Source organism: Perognathus longimembris, chromosome 14, assembly GCF_023159225.1.
Source record: "Perognathus longimembris pacificus isolate PPM17 chromosome 14, ASM2315922v1, whole genome shotgun sequence".
Classification (NCBI taxonomy): Eukaryota; Metazoa; Chordata; class Mammalia; order Rodentia; family Heteromyidae; genus Perognathus; species Perognathus longimembris.
In genome coordinates this window covers 38403071-38419914 of record NC_063174.1, presented here as the reverse complement: position 1 = coordinate 38419914, position 16844 = coordinate 38403071, and the positions used below count along the sequence as shown (strand labels likewise).

General features: G+C 42.7%; 1 pseudogene; it reads left to right on the top strand.

The window, feature by feature from the left end:
* Positions 1 to 271: 271 nt before the first annotated feature.
* On the top strand, positions 272 to 16844 carry LOC125363025 (annotated as a pseudogene).

Genomic DNA, 16844 nt, shown 5'->3' with positions numbered 1-16844 from the left:
ATCCCAATTTCTCTAACTTTTTTGTGTTTTTTTTTTTTGTCATAGGGCTTGAACTCAGGGCCAGAATGGTGTCCCTGTGCTTTTTCACTCAAGGTTAGTGCTCTACCACTTTAAGCTACTGCGCTCAAAGTTTAGGTATGTATTCACTATGTAATCTAAGTTGGTCTTGAACTCATAGCTCTCCTGCCTCTGCCTCCTTAGTGCTGGGATTGCAGGCATGCACCACCATATTCAAATTCTGGCTCATCTTTTAAAAAGCCACCTAAGTGTGATGGGATTCCTTGGGGGTGATGTATTTGACTTAGCCTTTATACCTGAAAAGAAGTATCCACCTGGGACACTTCTTGAGAAGATCAAGGACAATTTGATCTACATGTGGTGCCTTCTCCTATATGATTCTGATTATTTTGGTAGCATCCTTGGAGCTTGTCAGCGTTGTGAGTAGTGTGAGAGACAGAATGTTTCCTATTTATATGCCTTTGGTCTTCTACCAGGCCTCATGAGGTGGTAGGGTCAGAGGAGGAAGTCTCTCCACTCCCTTGTCTTCACAGAAGCAAATCAGTAGTTACCATCTCCAGAGCAGGAAGGAACCCAGACTGCCCCATTCCCCGTTAGCTTCTCTTGGGAGTCAGGAGGTTGCCTGACACTGCCCTTCCTGGTAGTGAATGGCAGGGTCACTCACCTCTTCACACTCAACTTCATTTTGGCCCTTATTCAGATCTTCCAGTGGTCAGTTTCCAAGTCACAAAACCTTAAACAGAGGGAGTCAATCTTCTCTTCTCTCCCTTTCCCCTCTCCCCCCCCCACCTGTACTCCCTCCTTCTCCTCTCTTCCTCTCTTTCCCTCTCCTTCCCCCTCCCCCCACTTTCTGGATACCAGGACAGCCCAAGCCCCACATGCCTCTTTCAGGTTTATCTGCATACCAGTCCTGAATAGCTGACAGAGGGCCCTTAGGAAAATGGTTAGTACTTGCATTTGACTTGGAGAGGAAAACTATAGGTATTAATTGTAAGGTCCACCCTCTGGGGAGGGCTCCATGCAGATGTCCCCCACCTGTTTAAGTCTGTGCCCAGAACCTGAATTAACTAGGTAACTGGCACACCTGGAGGCAGTTACCTCCTCCTTCTCTGAGGTCACATCCAATCCACCTGGCCACACCTCCCACCTTTTCCTATATAATCCAGCTCAACGCGGTCCCTGCTCTCTCTTTCCTTTTCTCTTACTCTCTCTTGCTCTTTTTTTCTCTTTCCCTTCTTCCTTCCCCTCTGTATCCCCATGCCTCCATCTTGTGTGGGTTGGCAGTTTGCTTTCTCCCCAATAAACTCCTTTCTGCCTGAATCATGTGGTGGGTTCCCTTTCTGACCAACCTTTCATTAACTATCACATGACTTGGGAGAATCCAGGGGAATCAATACTCACTCAGATATTCAAATTAAGTTCATGATTTCAGACCAAAAGGTCACAGATCACCAACACCACAGCAAAAAGAAACAACTTCTTAAAAATGATTGGAATTTGTTTGCCTGCCTCATTTGGGCTTTGTAACCTGAGAAGTGGAAGGAATTACTGTAAAGAAGGAAGTCAACAAAGAAGGGGAGATGAGGAAAGGGAAAGTGCTGACTGATCACTCTTTGATCTGGTTTGAATCCTTATGGTTAGATGTCCACAGCAAAACTTTGACACCAATGTTTAAAGAGAGATTTTGTGAGATTCTGACACCTAGAGAACTGTTTTAGGAAGAATTGCTTTATGACTTTAAAAGGTCCTCAAGTATTTTTGCCTGTTTGAACTTCTTTCTCCATAAAATAAAAAAAGTAAATAAAAAACTACATTGTATAAAGGTGAATATATTAATATCACATATTGGGTTAGTCTGCTTTCTGGTATTACAACAAAATAATTTAGATAAACAACTTATACCTTTGGCTCAGTTTTGAAGGTTCCAGTCTATGATCTGTTGGTTGCATTCCTTTCAGTCTATGACAAGGCAGCACATTGGAGTGGGGACAAAACCTGGGAAAAGAGAAGAGCAAGAAGGACTGGGGTCCCAGTTTCCTCTTCAAGGTTATATTCTGGTGTTCTGAAGACTTCCTTCTGGGCCTCACCCATTAAAGATTCTACCACCACCCAATAGCATAACTCTAGGAACCAAGACAAACATATGTGCCTTTGCAAGACATTCAACACCCAAGTGGTAGTATATATTAAAACATCCTCATTGATCCTAAAATTCATTTTCTTTTGATTCTAAAAGAAAATAACACCATTTCATGGGCCTCTAATATTTTTATAAGCCCCCATGCATAGTGGGTTAGTCAGCTCAAGCTTCATGGGAAGGAAACCTTTCTTCTAGCTTCCTTAAGACATTCGGGCCTACTTGATAGCATCATAATTAGAAGCTTCTGGAAGATTTGGAGATACCACCATCCTTAAGACAGTAGCCTTAAGATAAGGCCACTTAAAGTGGTTTAGAGATCAACATACATAAATAAGTGAGAGATAGAAGAGGACACTCAGGAAGGACAACTTCATGATGAATATAGTGACAATGAGGTTTATTTTGATATATTTAATCAAGACATTTTCCCTTTTGTAAGTGTATCATCACCATTTTCTGATGTTAACATTCATTGCTGTAGAGGACAAATATCAATTTTCAAAAACTAGTATTCCACCTCTACTGTTTTTTGTGGTTCTGGAATTGGAACTCGGGGCCTTATGCTTCCTAGGTACTGAGCCACACACTTAATCCTTCCATTTCTAGTTTGTTTTCGTAAACAGTCTCCGGTTAACTTTTCCAGGCTGGCCTTGAACCATTATTATACTTTTAACTCTAGCACCTGAGTATCCTGGATTTCAGATATGTACCACATTCTATTTCTTCCTCCTCATTATTTTATTTTTACTATTGTTTCAGCATTCAAAAAAACATCTATTTCCAGAGTTTTTATTGGTGTTTCATGGTATAGCCATCATTGACCAAATCAGTCAAAAGATTAAAATCAGTTTCTATCCCTGCTTACCACTCATCACTCCTGGGTTAAATAACATTGTAAAGCTCAAAGCCCCAATCCTTTAATCATGCGGTTTGTTTTCCTAGTATGAACAAACTCCAGCCTGTGTTGCCTCACTAGTATAAACTCAAGGATAGTCCCAGGGGTGCTCACCATGAATAACAAAAACACTCCTGTCATTTAGGAAATCCTAAGGGTTTAGTTCTTCTCCCAGGAAGCAGGGAAGAGACTAGAAAAACTACTTATTGTACAATGCTACTAACAGATTTGTTGTGTGAATAAGATGTTTGCATATAGTGCACATAAAAGAGTATATAAATAGTAGGTTCTTCATAAATGGTAATTATTAACTACATAATTAGCTTATATTACCCATTATGAAGAAAAGGTCTTTGTAGAATACCTGCACAATCCAATACGTAAAATTTTTTTATAATACCTTTAAAACATTTAGTAAAGAATTTCGATAATGAGGTTGTCTTAGAAAATCTCTTTTGACTATCTTAATTTTAGTTTTATTTCCATGTAAACTTGGTACCAGGCTCTCTTTTCAAAATAAGGAAGTTGTGCGAGTACTAAATGGAAAGAAGCCAAATTTACTAATGATTATACTGAAGCTAAGATACATTTTAATTTTTAATTGTAAATTCAGAGTTCAAAGAGAGTTGAAATACATAAGTTCTTTGTATGACTAAAAACACGTCCCAATATTATTGCTTCATTTGCTTGCCAAAGCTCCTACCCAAGCATATCATAATTCTCTTGAGAAAGGTCATGGTCATGTTCTTAGTATTTTGAATGCTGGCCTATATCACTAGTGATATTAAATAACCTGTACATTTGTATTAAGAGAAATAGAGCCAACAGGATGTGTGTGTGTGTGTGTGTGTGTGTGTGTGTGTGTTTGAAAATTTGTTATAAGGAATTTCCTTCCTGTTCGTTATGGAGGCTTGATGAAAATTTAATCCAAAGCAAGCTGAAGATAAAAGAGTTGCAGTTTCAGTGCAAAGGCAGTCTGGTATAGAACCAGGAAGAGCTAAAACTGCAGAAGTTCAAATATGCTGTTCAGTTCACTGTGCTGGAGAATTCCTTTGCTTCTAGGGGGCAGGGAGGTCAGCTTTTGGTTCTGGTCAGGCTGGCAAGACAATGGATTTAGGTAAGGACCACCAAACTGTGGGGAGCAATTTGCTCTTCTCAAAGTCAAATAATGTAAGTACAAACCGTATGTCAAAACATCCTCCCAGAAACACCCACAATAATGACCAAATATCTGAGCATCATGACCCAGCCAGGTTGAAACAAAATCAGCTATGGTAAAATTGTTATCTATAATGAGCACACTATAATGATGTGGTCTGACATAAATAGTTCCAATACATAAGAAAAAACTGGTTAGGGGGATGGGAATATGGCCTAGTAGCAAGAGTGCTTGTCCTTGTATACATGAAGCCCTAGGTTCGATTCCTCAGCACCACACATACAGAAAAAGCCAGAAGTGGCGCTGTGGCTCAAGTTGGCAGAGTGCTAGCCATGAGCAAAAAGACGCCAGGGAGAGTGCTCAGGCCCTGAGTTCAAGCCCCAAGACTGGCAAAAAAAAAAAAAAAAAGTTTAGAAGAAAGTATTCCAAATGCTGTGGTTGAAAAGCTGGGAGTAAAAGGGCACTCCTATAGATGTAATTTCCCAGAAGACAAAGGGTAGGAAAGTCATGGTCCAAAGTTAGACTGGGTAAAGTGTAAAAGGCCCTATCAGGAAAAATAAATTAAGGGCAAAAGAACTTGGGGCATTGCTCCAGTGGTAAAGCATTTGCCTAGTAAATGAGATCCTGAGTTCAAGTTCCAGCACTGAGGAGCTAGAGGGAGAGAGAGACAAAGACAGAGAGATGGAGACAGACAGAAAGACAGAGGGACAAAGAGGGAGAGAGAGAGAGAGACAGAGCAACAGAGAGAATAAGGCAAACCAGTTATGGGTAATTGTATTAAGATGGTGGAATCATGATCATTTATTACCTTTCCTGAACTCCTGGCTTGAGGAAAAACCTAATCCAGAGGCCTAAAACAATGGAGTACAGACTAAGGAACTCAGATATTCCTTAGATGGGTAGACCCATACATAGGGCTCAGCCAGAAAGATTCCTCTAAAAGGTAAAGAAAGAACTCTGAAAGCCAGGGATTCATCTGGAATTATAATATTCATCAGCCCCAAGAAGGAAAACAAAGGGAATAAGGAGAAATGTGGAAGAAATGAGAAAATGTCAACAAAAGGATTGTCACACTAGAGACAAGTTTAGATTAAAAACTGGTCTACTTAACTAAAGAAATTATGCTCATTTTATTTACTGGGTTAGCTAGACACATTGACTTTTCTATTTGCTCTTTTCCTAATCTTTCATGTGTACTTTCATTGCCTTTCAGGCTCAGATGGAAAATTACATCAATTTTGTTAAATGAGTGAGCTTTGGTGAACTCTATTAAATCAGCCTCATAAATCAGCTTCCCTATTCCTTAACTATTGATTCTGCTCAGGCCTGGACTCTCTCCCACTTATCTCCGTCTGGCATGGAATTATCCATGGCTGAACAGAGTGTCCTTGTTTGTAGCAAGCCCGTGTTATCGCAAGTCCTCCCTCCTATCTTTGCTAGTCTCTCCAAGCCCTTCCTCTCCATTCCTCCCTTCCAAGGTCCTCACTTGACTGGAACATGTTTTACACAGCACTTAGTGCTCTGTTGTGCCCCCAGACAAGACTCTGGGCCAAATCTTATCTAGGCACTTCTCTTTGGCGCCTCTGTTTTTGTCTACAAACTTGGCAACTTCTTCCAGCAAGAGGGACCTATGATGGTATACTCTTGACCCAGGAAACTCCTGCAGAAAGTGGCATGAAATTGGGGCTCTGGAGGACCTGAAGGCTGGGAGGTGGTGCTAATAGTAGGAGAACTCTCAAGGAGGTGTCAAGGCTAAACTTAGATATTGCTTTGAAGATGGCAGAATTTATCTTCAGGCCCATCATGATCTTTCCTGTTCTCACAATCCCTCCATGTTCACAGGCCTGTCAGTAAGATCAATCCAAATGTATCTTTAATGAATTCTCAACCAATCATGAAAAGGCAAAAGGTTTGAAGAGTTCATTAAAGAAGATACAGAGCCACTGGGTGCCGGTGGCTCACACCTGTAATTCTAGTTACTCAGGAGGTTGAGATCTGAGGACAGTGGTTCAAAGCCAGCTAAGGGCAGAAAAATCCCTGTGAGACTCATCTCTAATTAACCACTTAAAACCAAAACCACAAAACAAAACAAAAGTGGAAGTGGAGCTGTGAGTCAAAGTGGTAGAGTCTACCCTTGAGCAAAAAGAGTTCAGGGATAGCACCTAAGCAATGAGTTCAAGCCCCACAACAACAACTAATAAAAACAATAATAAGATACAGAGAAAACAATTAAATACATGAAAAAATGACATCAGTAGTCATTAGGAAAATGCAAACTAAGCCCACAACAAGGTTCCATGATTCACAGGGTGTGTTAACCCCAAGGTTGTTAAAACGAAAAGGATGGATCTCACCAGGTATTGGTAATAACATAAAGCAAGGAGAAACCTCATTCACGGCTGGTGGGAATGTACAGCTTCTTTGGCAAGCAGTGTGAACCATTTCTTTAAAAGCAAAACATGCATGTCCCACATAACCCAGGTATTTCACTCTCTAGTATGTGCCCAAGAGAAATGAAAGCACAGCTTCCCACAAACACTTGTACACAAATGCTCACTACAGCCTCAAAGCCTCACACTGCAAAGACCTTGGTGGGTTTACCCAAGCTGCCATCACAAAATACAACAGTCTCTCTGGTTTAAAGAGCAGAAATTTATTTTCTCACAGTTCTGAAAGCTAGACAGTCCAAGATCAAGGCTCTGGCAGGATTCCTGTTCTGAGTTCTGGCTTACAGACGGCTGCGCACGGTCAGAACACATGTTAAACACTGTTAAAGCACTGTTAGCATTCCTGATATGCCTTTATTGTAAGCACTTCTAATGTTGATTTTCCCCCCTTGAAGTTACCTAAGTTATTAGGGGGCCTGAGCGATCTGACTTCCTGTTAGACCCTTCCCTGGTGCCCTCATACCAGAACCTGCTGCTTTGAACACCCCTCAGAAACCAATAAGAAGCTAGGCAACCACAGGCTGCTGAAGCAGAAGCCTGGCTCCCGGAGGAACTGCCTCAGCACACACCAGACTTTTCACCACCAGGAACATTGGTGAGCTCTGGAAGGCCCAGCAGATATTTCCACCAGAAGGCTCATGATTGGTGCAATAAAAACACTCCTTTATTTATATGAAAGGTTTGCCTTCATTGGTGCAGATACCCAGCCACTCCCTTTTATGCAAATCGGCTGTTTGGTTCACTTTGTGACCAGCTAAAAGACACCCCCTTGTGCTGCCCGCTGGTATTGCAACATTAGACCTAATGCATGCCTTTCTCAAATGGTCTTCTATTGCCCGGTTTTGTTTTCATCATCAGCTGAGTTGGGAAGGTAGGCACACACAAAAAAAGAAGTGGCAGTAGCAGGAGCAGCCTTGGAGTTAGCATTGGCCGCTCTGACAGAAGAGCTGCCCCAGTGGTGACAGCAGTGACCTGTGAAGGTAGCCTTAGAGAAGCAGAAGAGCTAGTGACAGCTGTGGCGGAGCAGTGGCAATAACAGTGGCGGCCGTGGCCAGAATAAAATGACGGGAAGCAGAAGTGGCAGACACAAGAGATGGCAGAAGGAAGAAGGGAGACAGAGGGTTGGGAACTGAGCTGAGGAAAATTGGAAGGTTATAAAGAGCCATGAAGATGAAAAACTGAGCCCCCATTGCTGGGAGAGAGCTATAACACCCCTTACCACTATCCAGTGCTGCGCAGCATGACCTCTAAGGTCCATGTGCTACAACCCTGGCCACATATCCTGTTGTTTTCTGCCTTCTGCCAATACCACTCTGAGAATAACAAAAGCCACCAAGGGCAGGCCAGGGATAACCGAATGAGCTTCTCTTCTACCCTACCCATGATTCCTTGTTCATTTTTTTCTCATTGGTTCGGGTTCTACCCTACAACTGAGTCACATTGGGAGTCAAGAACAACAAAGCAAGGTGTGGTAGTGCACTCTTGTAATCCCAGAACTCAGAAGACTGAGGCAAGAGGATCTTGAAGTTCAAGGCCAGCCTGGGCTACATAGTGAGACACAGAACAAAACAGCAACCAGCATCAGTACTTGTTTACATTATAGCTAGTTAAGGTATGGATGCACATTAAGTTCTGTTACTTGGATTCCAAACCCCTAATGACATAAAATCTTGACAACCTTTACATCTTCACTATTGGTGGAAGCAAATACTTTAGTTTCTATATCCAGAGTCCTTGTCAAATGGTTTCTTCCCAAAGAGACATTTATATAGAAGATTAAGAAAAATTTTATATTGAAAGAAAACAGATTGTCGTGTGGAAGAAGGTATGGAATCGTGGAAAGAACTCTGGTTGCGGCTCTATTATATTCTATTATTTGGGTTTCTAATGAGTCTTACTGTGAGAGGCAAGTGATATGATATTAAGCAATATTTCCAGGGATCTGAGTTTCCTAGAAAGGGTATAATGTCCATTAAGAACATTTATAACAAAAAAAAATTTGTCTCTTCCCCTACACACACTGTCTCTTTTTGAGACAGTATCTTATTAAGTTGCTCAGGCTGACCTCTGTTAGGCTCAAAGATCCTCCTGTCTGTCTCCTTAATTACTATTTGTGTCTTGCTTTGAAATCTGAGTCCAGATGATATTTTTCCTTTGGAAATAGGCATAGGTGGCTTAGTAGAAGGGAGAACAGGTACAGCAGGAGCTAACAGGAGTTTTATAGAAATAACCAACATGCTGACCTGAAACAAGCTCCAGCCTTCAGCCAAACGACTTGTGTAGATTTCTATAAATAAAAGACCTCACATAGATCCACTGCAGGGTCTTAAAATAGGAGCCACTTTGTATGGCAACTTTCCTCTCCCACTTTTCTGCTTCACTCATTCATGAGCTTTTACCCAAAATGGATAGCAAAGATGTGTCAAAACCCTGGTTAAAAGTAGCTCAGTGGCCAACTTAGTTCAAAGGGTATTTTTCTTTTGAGATTAAAAGAAAAAAAGAAGTAAGTCATGGTATAGGGCAGCCCAATCTGAGCTCGTGGATGATCCAGCTCCAAATGCCTTCTGTATTTGCATTTCTGCTCAAAATTCAGATTTCCCAGAAAGACATTTCAAGTGAACATTTTGGGTCTTAAATCTACTCTGTGGTCAGAGTAAGGAGGTCCTGTGATTCACAGCCTTCTCAGAAGAACATAGGATGATAGGGTGACACAGCTCACCATGGTTGTATATATGATGAGAATGGGTTTAGTAGCTGTTATCCTAAGGGGAAGGACAGAGAAAGGCCATAATGTCCAAGGTTCCAGAACTTCTTAGGGATAGCCACAACAGACAGCTCCATCAGGAGCCACCCAAGTGCTCCCAGGGTAATCTCAAAAGCTCTGAGAACTAGCTGGCCAGAAGACTGGCATGCAGTGGCTGATTTGTGTCACAGAAGGCAAAGCCTATGCTTTGCCTTTCCATATAACCTTTATGAATAGCTGGCAATCAAAGGTGTGCATAGACTGACTAAATGAGACAGTTCTTGGGCTAAGAGCAAGCTTTTGTCTTACTTTAGTGTAGACTGTTTAATGGTGACTTTTTTTTAGTTAGATGTGATTTAAGCCTACTAGAGCTATCTTTAGCAAAAGATGGTCCGTCTTGGGATGCTGGTCTAGTGGGCAGGGACAGAGACTAATGAAGATTAAAATGTCAAGGAGCCTCTGCCTCTTGCCTCCCCTCCTGTTTGAACCTCTCCTCTAGCTTCCTGCTGCTGTGGTTAGCAATCTAATTTTGTGGGCTTTTCTCCATTCCTCCAGGATTTGTGTCTCCTCTACTCCATTGTCCACCTTGAGAATAAGCTCCCTTCATTCCCTCTGTAACACAGCAGGGGCTCTAAGGCACACAGATTAAATGAGAGATTTGTGCCTGGTTCAATAAACCAAAATGGCCCCAAACTGTACCTCAAAGGGAGACCACTGTGCTTCCTGTGGACTTGGCAAGGAGTGAGGAACCCCAATGGCTGGGAATAGTGGTTTGGGGGGTGATGAGGAATCATACCCTGGACTTCTGGCATTAGTAGACTGACTTGTAGCAGACAGTACGGTCTTGTTGGCTCAAAGCCCCCACCATCCATGGAAAGAGGACAGGCCCAGCCTGACCATCCAAGGTCAAGAACCACTTGCCAACCTGTGGAGGTGATGAGGATACAACTAGTCTCTGGAAGTTGATGACACAGTAACCCAGTTTTCCAGACCTGACCACCTCCATGTCTGCAGACCCCAATCAAAGCTTGAAGCCTTGAGACCTCCAATGCAACTCTTCTTGAGTCTACCCTTTCCCATATAGATGGTTCACTTTTTTAATTTTTTGTGCTGTTCCTAGGGCTTGAACTCAGGGAATGAGCACTGTCCCTGAGTTTCTTTTGTTCAAGGCTATCACTCTATCACTTGAGCCACAGCTCCACTCCCAGCATTTTTAGTGGGTTATTGGAGATAAGAGTCTCATAGACTTTTCTGTCTGAGCTGGCTTTGAACCACAATCCTCAGATCTCAGGCTCCTCAGTAGCTAGAATTATGGGTATGAGTCATCAGTGCCTGGCTCTAGAGGGTTCACTTTTATTCTGTTTTTGCTTTGTATTAATAAACATGCTCCTGCTTATGTCTCCTCCATGTCCATTGAATTCTTTCTCTGTTGAGAGCAAGAACTTTTTTTTTTTTTGCCAGCTAGCACTCTACCACTTCAGCCACAGTGCCACTTCTGGCTTTTGGTGTATATGTGGTGCTGAGGAATCAAACCCAGGGTTTCATGTATGCCAGGCAAGCACTCTAGCACTAGGCTATATTCCCAGTGCCAAGACCAAGAACTTTCTAGAACCCAGAACCAGTAACCCAAGATAGGACAAATATGAGCCATTCCTGGAAAAGAGATATTTGGACAGGCAACTCAATTGGTGTCTCCCATAGGAAACTTAATAACACAGTATGTACTTACCTTTGCTTTAAGAATACTATCTGGGGCTGGGAATATGGCCTAGTGGCAACAGTGCTTGCCTCGTATACATGAGGCCCTGGGTTCGATTCCCCAGCACCACATATACAGAAAATGGCCAGAAGTGGCGCTGTGGCTCAAGTGGCAGAGTGCTAGCCTTGAGCAAGAAGAAGCCAGGGACAGTGCTCAGGCCCTGAGTCCAAGCCCCAGGACTGGCAAAAAAAAAGAAAAAAAGAATACTATCTGTCCTTATTCCTGATCAAATCAACTATTATTATTATTATTATTATTATTATTATTATTATTGTCATTAGAGTGGGGAGGGGGGCAGGGGCTGAAGCCTTCCTAGTTAGAAACACCAGCTGCTTTGATTGGCAGTGACTCAGAATCCACAGCAATTCTACCCTTAGCCAAACCAGTCTTTGGGAGACATGAGAGGCAGAACTCATATTTTCAGCAGCACCAACTGGATGGAGCACTGGTGGCTTGTCAGTTGAGGGCTTGTCAGAATAACTGCTATTATTTAATTTTCTTCTTTCCTTCATACCTACCCCTACCTATTAGCAATCTGGTATCACAGCCCAAAGACAGAAAGCAGGGAGAAACAGACAAATGGCGGGGGTTGGGGGCTGCTGGGCAGACAGGACAGCACCCAGGACCCAGCAGAGGCTCGCCAAGTGCACCAATCACTTAGCCTGTACCAGAACAGCTGTGGGAGGAAGGGCGGGAGGACAAGGGCCACCATGGGAGTAGTCAGAGTGACAGGAGGCAAGTGTGTTGACCGTAGGGTATTAATAGGCACCAGAACATATATTTGCAGCCAGTGGTGTGAAATAAGGGCAGAGAAGTCCCACAGAGACACATCTAAGCCCCACACAAAAGGCACCCCAAGTTCAGTGTGCAAAGGGAGCATTTTGGACCCACCTCACCTACTAGATAAGAAACAAGTTTAGGCAATGGGAGCAAGGTTTTGGGTAGCTGTCTGTTCTGGCAGTGTGCTATGATTCTGCTCTTGGAGTTTATGTAGGAGAACAGTGAACTGAGAGGGAAAGAGGAAAAGCAGAGTGGGAGTGGGAGGAAAGACACGGGGGTGAGGGGAGGAAGGGAGGGAGGGAGGGAGGGAGGGAGAGAGAGAGAGAGAGAGAGAGAGAGAGAGAGAGAGAGAGAGAGAGAGAGAGAGAGAGAGAGAGACTATGAGTCTCCATTTCCTAGTTTCCCTATTAGTAAAAGGAATACCTATCTGAGAGACCTTTTTGAAAACCCTTCCATTGAGGGCTCGCTATGTCTCATTTTTGTGCAGTGTGTAGATCAACTAATTTCATCTTGAAAACCACTTTAGGATTTTTTTCATTGTACTTAAAGAAACAAGTTTCACCCAGAGAGGTCAAGTCAATTGTTTAGGCCACACCAGAAGTGGGAGAAACCAAGGCAATGTTTTCAGAGTCCATGTTCCTCATAAAAACACAAGCACCTCTCTGCAGAGCTGTTTTCTGCTGAACTATAAAATAGCACTTGGATGCTAATTGTTATTAGACCCATGGTGTTGCTGGTTAGGAGGGGGCTTCATCTTTATGTATGAAGGGCATGTGTGTGAGTACCTAACCCACTGTGGCACTTTGCCACTTCTGTAATAAAAACAGGAGAGTGGCAGAGACCACAGCGGTAAGCAGCCACACCTGATGTGAGTGAACATTGGCAAAACCAAAAGAAGCAAAGAAGAGAAGTAAGCCTTCAGTTAGCTCTCCTGATCTTTAGCAGACCATGAAGTGTAGGACACAGGGTTCTACCCAGCAGAGGCTGGGCAGACATCCCAAGGCGTAACCAAGCGTTTGGAGACTCACATTTTATGCCTATGACATAAGAGAACAGCTTCCAACCAACGAGGCAGAGCAATGTAAAGACACTGCTCTGTGCCATAATTTGGGAAAATCATATTGTGAAAAGGAAAACATTTTATCATTTGAGGCCCCAGAGTCAATGTCTTCCATATCTATGGGGTTATTGTTTTCCATGTCTGTGGGGTTATGAACAAGTGTTCTTGTCTGAACTCAAGACTGCCTACTGAACTCGGCTGCCTACCTGACATTCCTACCTAGGAAGTGATCTCCAATCTCAGGCACCTAATATCAAACTATTGAGATTCTCCCCCTTTTCCACGAATGGAAATCCTAGCTTTTCAGTTGCTCAGACCCAAACTTTCATGTTATCCCCGACTCCTTTCTTTTGGCCCCTTTCTAAGCCATCAGCAAAGCTGTAGTCTGCCTTCAAAGTGTATTTTACAATCTAATTGTCTTTCATCCTACCCCACTGTCTTTTTGTTGAGTCTGCTCTCATTTCTCAAGAGCATTATTTTTTTTTTTTTTTTTTTTTTTTTTTTTGGCCAGTCCCGGGCCTTGGACTCAGGGCCTGAGCACTGTCCCTGGCTTCTTCCCGCTCAAGGCTAGCACTCCGCCACCTGAGCCACAGCGCCGCTTCTGGCCGTTTTCTGCATATGTGGTGCTGGGGAACCGAACCTAGGGCCTCGTGTATCCGAGGCAGGCACTCTTGCCACTAGGCTATATCCCCAGCCCCTCAAGAGCATTATTAAACAGCCTGCCCCCACCCTTCCTTTCTCAGTCCACTGTGAACCTAGGAGCCCCAAGAGCCTATTAGAGTTAGTCTGACCACATCACTCCATTGTGTAAAGATTTCCAATGGCCTAGCTCCCTAAAATTAGGAGCCAAAGTCCTCCTGTGACCTGAAAGGCCCCACCTGGACTGGACTCCCATTACCTCTTAGAGCTCTAAGTCCTGTTGAGTTCTTATTCTGGCTCTCTTTACTGGAGCATTTCCCTGCTCCAGGGCCTTTGTACTATTGTGCAAAACTTGGCTGAGTGCTCTTCCCCCATATCTGTAGGGCTGGTTTGCTCAGTTCTTTCCTTTCTTGATTCAAAGGTCACCTTGTCAAGCAGGCCTTCCATGGCCAGTGTGAAATGTATCCCTTCTAAGTTCCCCATCCCCCATCCCTGGCTTTTTTCCTTCTTTGCATTTACCTTCTCTCTAATATTACATTATGTAATTGCATATCCTGTCCTGTCTCCACTCATGAAACAAGAGCTTTATGTGGGGTATGCTGCCTTGTTTATTTACGACTGTAACTCTTGGTGCTTTTACACACATGGTAACCATGTGTGTAAATATTTGGTGACCAAATGGATGAGTGAAAAATGATGGGCTTCAAATTAGCCATGGAAACGTTAGGAAGTAATAATTTTTTTTGGCATGTGAATTATGTATCTAACTCTAAGTACTCCCCCACCCGCACTTCTGCCTCAACTGAAAGGCTGGGTAAACTTGAAAAGCTGGGTACAGTTGTGGTAAGAAAAGACCTGATGTTCCTTTTTCTTAGCCTCTCTTCTATTTATTTTAAATGACAAATACAAATTGTACATATGGTACAACCTGTCGACCTTTTGATTCAAACTCTGACAGTTTCATTTGTCTAGGTCTTTGTTTCCACACTAACTGATAGGGTTCTACCCAGTGAAAGCTGAAGTTATTTCTAGTGCTTAAAATGTAAAAAAAAACAACAACCAAAAATCCTCCAAAAAGAGGTGCTATGTCCTCTGTGACCACATGGTGGTGCAATCGTCTACCACTGTCTTTAAGATTAGTTGGTGCCAAATCCATTATGAAACTGCAGCAGCTACTGTAAAATAGGTTGGCCAGTCACTGCAAGAGGTGCTTGTTCAGATTTTTATTGGTTTGTTAAATAGAAAATGACAACAACAAAAATCCTTAATTTGATATTACTTCAGGTAACAAGACATAAATCTCAGAACCAGAACAAGGTGTTGAGCTAAGGCTTTCTGACCAACGTGATTTAAAGACCAGATTTGGAAAAAGCTGAGGAATCCACAGAAGTCTATGTCAGTATTAGATGAGTGACGCTTGGTTAAATCAGTCCGTGCATCTGTCTACATACAACAAAAAAATGTTCTCTACATGAGGCGGTGGAGAGGAAAAGAATGCAGTGTTTGGGTTCCAGGATTTTTTTTGTTTGTTTGTGTTTTTGTTTTTGCTTAGAAGAACCTGAGTATCTGATTAATGTTTTGAAAATCATTGCAGATAGTGAGTAACACCTAGTGAACCTGAAATTTAGAGTGGATTTTATCCTTTTTTCTATTATTAGAGGTGTCATCTTTAAGGTTTTCTTTCCTCTAGCATCTCTCTAGCTAATAATTAATTAATACAAAAAAACCTAATAGTGATTTTGTATTCATACTTCATTTACAGAAGTATTCCATGGACAATAAAATGAAATGAATGCAAGAAAAATCAGCCATAGATCTCTCAGAAATTTGGGATCTGGACATCACACTCAGATACAATTGTGATACATAGTATATAAAGGAACAATTGTGATATATACTATATAAAGGATCTTTCTACTACTTTTTCATTCATTATACCGTACACATACTTCTGTCATTAAAGTATTTCCTAATCATCATTAATAACATGCTGTTCTTTTGTGGTAGCCACTCTTGCACTTTTGTTATATTGGCAAATCAAAACTGCATATTTATGGTGTACAATCTGTTTTGATATGTATGCATATATATATACACATTGTAGAATGGCTAAATAAAACTACTTGGTATATTCTTTGTGTCATACATCTTTCTGCATGCTGAACACCTAAAATTTACTCAGTTAAAATTAAAGCATAAGCCAGGTACTGGCAGCTGACACCTGTAATCCTAGCTACTCAGGAGGCTGAGATCTGAAGATCGAGGTTTGAAACCAGCCCGTGCAGGAAACACCATGAGACTCTTATCTCCAATTAACTACTCAAAAAAGCCAGAAGTGGCATGTGGCTCAAGTGGTAGAAGGCTCACCTTCAGCAAAAGAAGCCCAGGGACAGCACCCAGGCCCAGAGTTCAAGCCCTAATACCAGCACAAAAAAACACAAACAGATAGATTAAGGTATAATTTGGTGCTGCTCCCAAGCCCACCACTACAGCTGCTTACAAGCTGGTGCTGATCCAGGCAAGAACGCCTGGAACCTGGAGAACGGCTTTAGCAGACAATGAGCCCTGTGGGCAATGAGGAGACGGAGGCCGGCAGGCAGACTCTACAAGATAGATACTGGCTATGATTACGACACCTGCTGTACCTCAGTGCAGAAATAAGCAATTAGGACCCACTGAACTCCATTGACCAGATGTGGTTGCCAGTAGTGAGGACTTGGCACCTCCATGAGCAGCATTATGGAGGTCTGACTGACCTCAGTAAAGCAGAAACTGCTAAGCATGGTGGGGCCTGGGTGAAGATATGGAGGTATTACTACCTCCAATGGAGCCTGACCATCTCTTCTGCAGCAACATCAGTAAGCATCACAGGTACACAGACATCACTGAGGATCAGCTGCGTGCCTGTGAGAGCCTGAAAGATACTATTGCTCTTCTGGAATGAAGAACTTGTCCCCCAGATCAAAGAGGGGGAAAAGGGTTCTGACTATAACCCATGGCAGCAGCCTCCTGGGCATCATCAAGTATCTGGAAGGTCTCTCTGAAGAGGCCATCATGGAGCTGAATGTGCCAGCCTGTATTCCCATCAACTGTGAAATGGACAAGAATCTGAAGCCCACCAAACTCATGCAGTTCCTGGGGGACAAAGAGACTGTGGGCAAAGCCAGGGAAGCTGTGGCTGCCCAGGGCAAAGCCAAGAAGTGA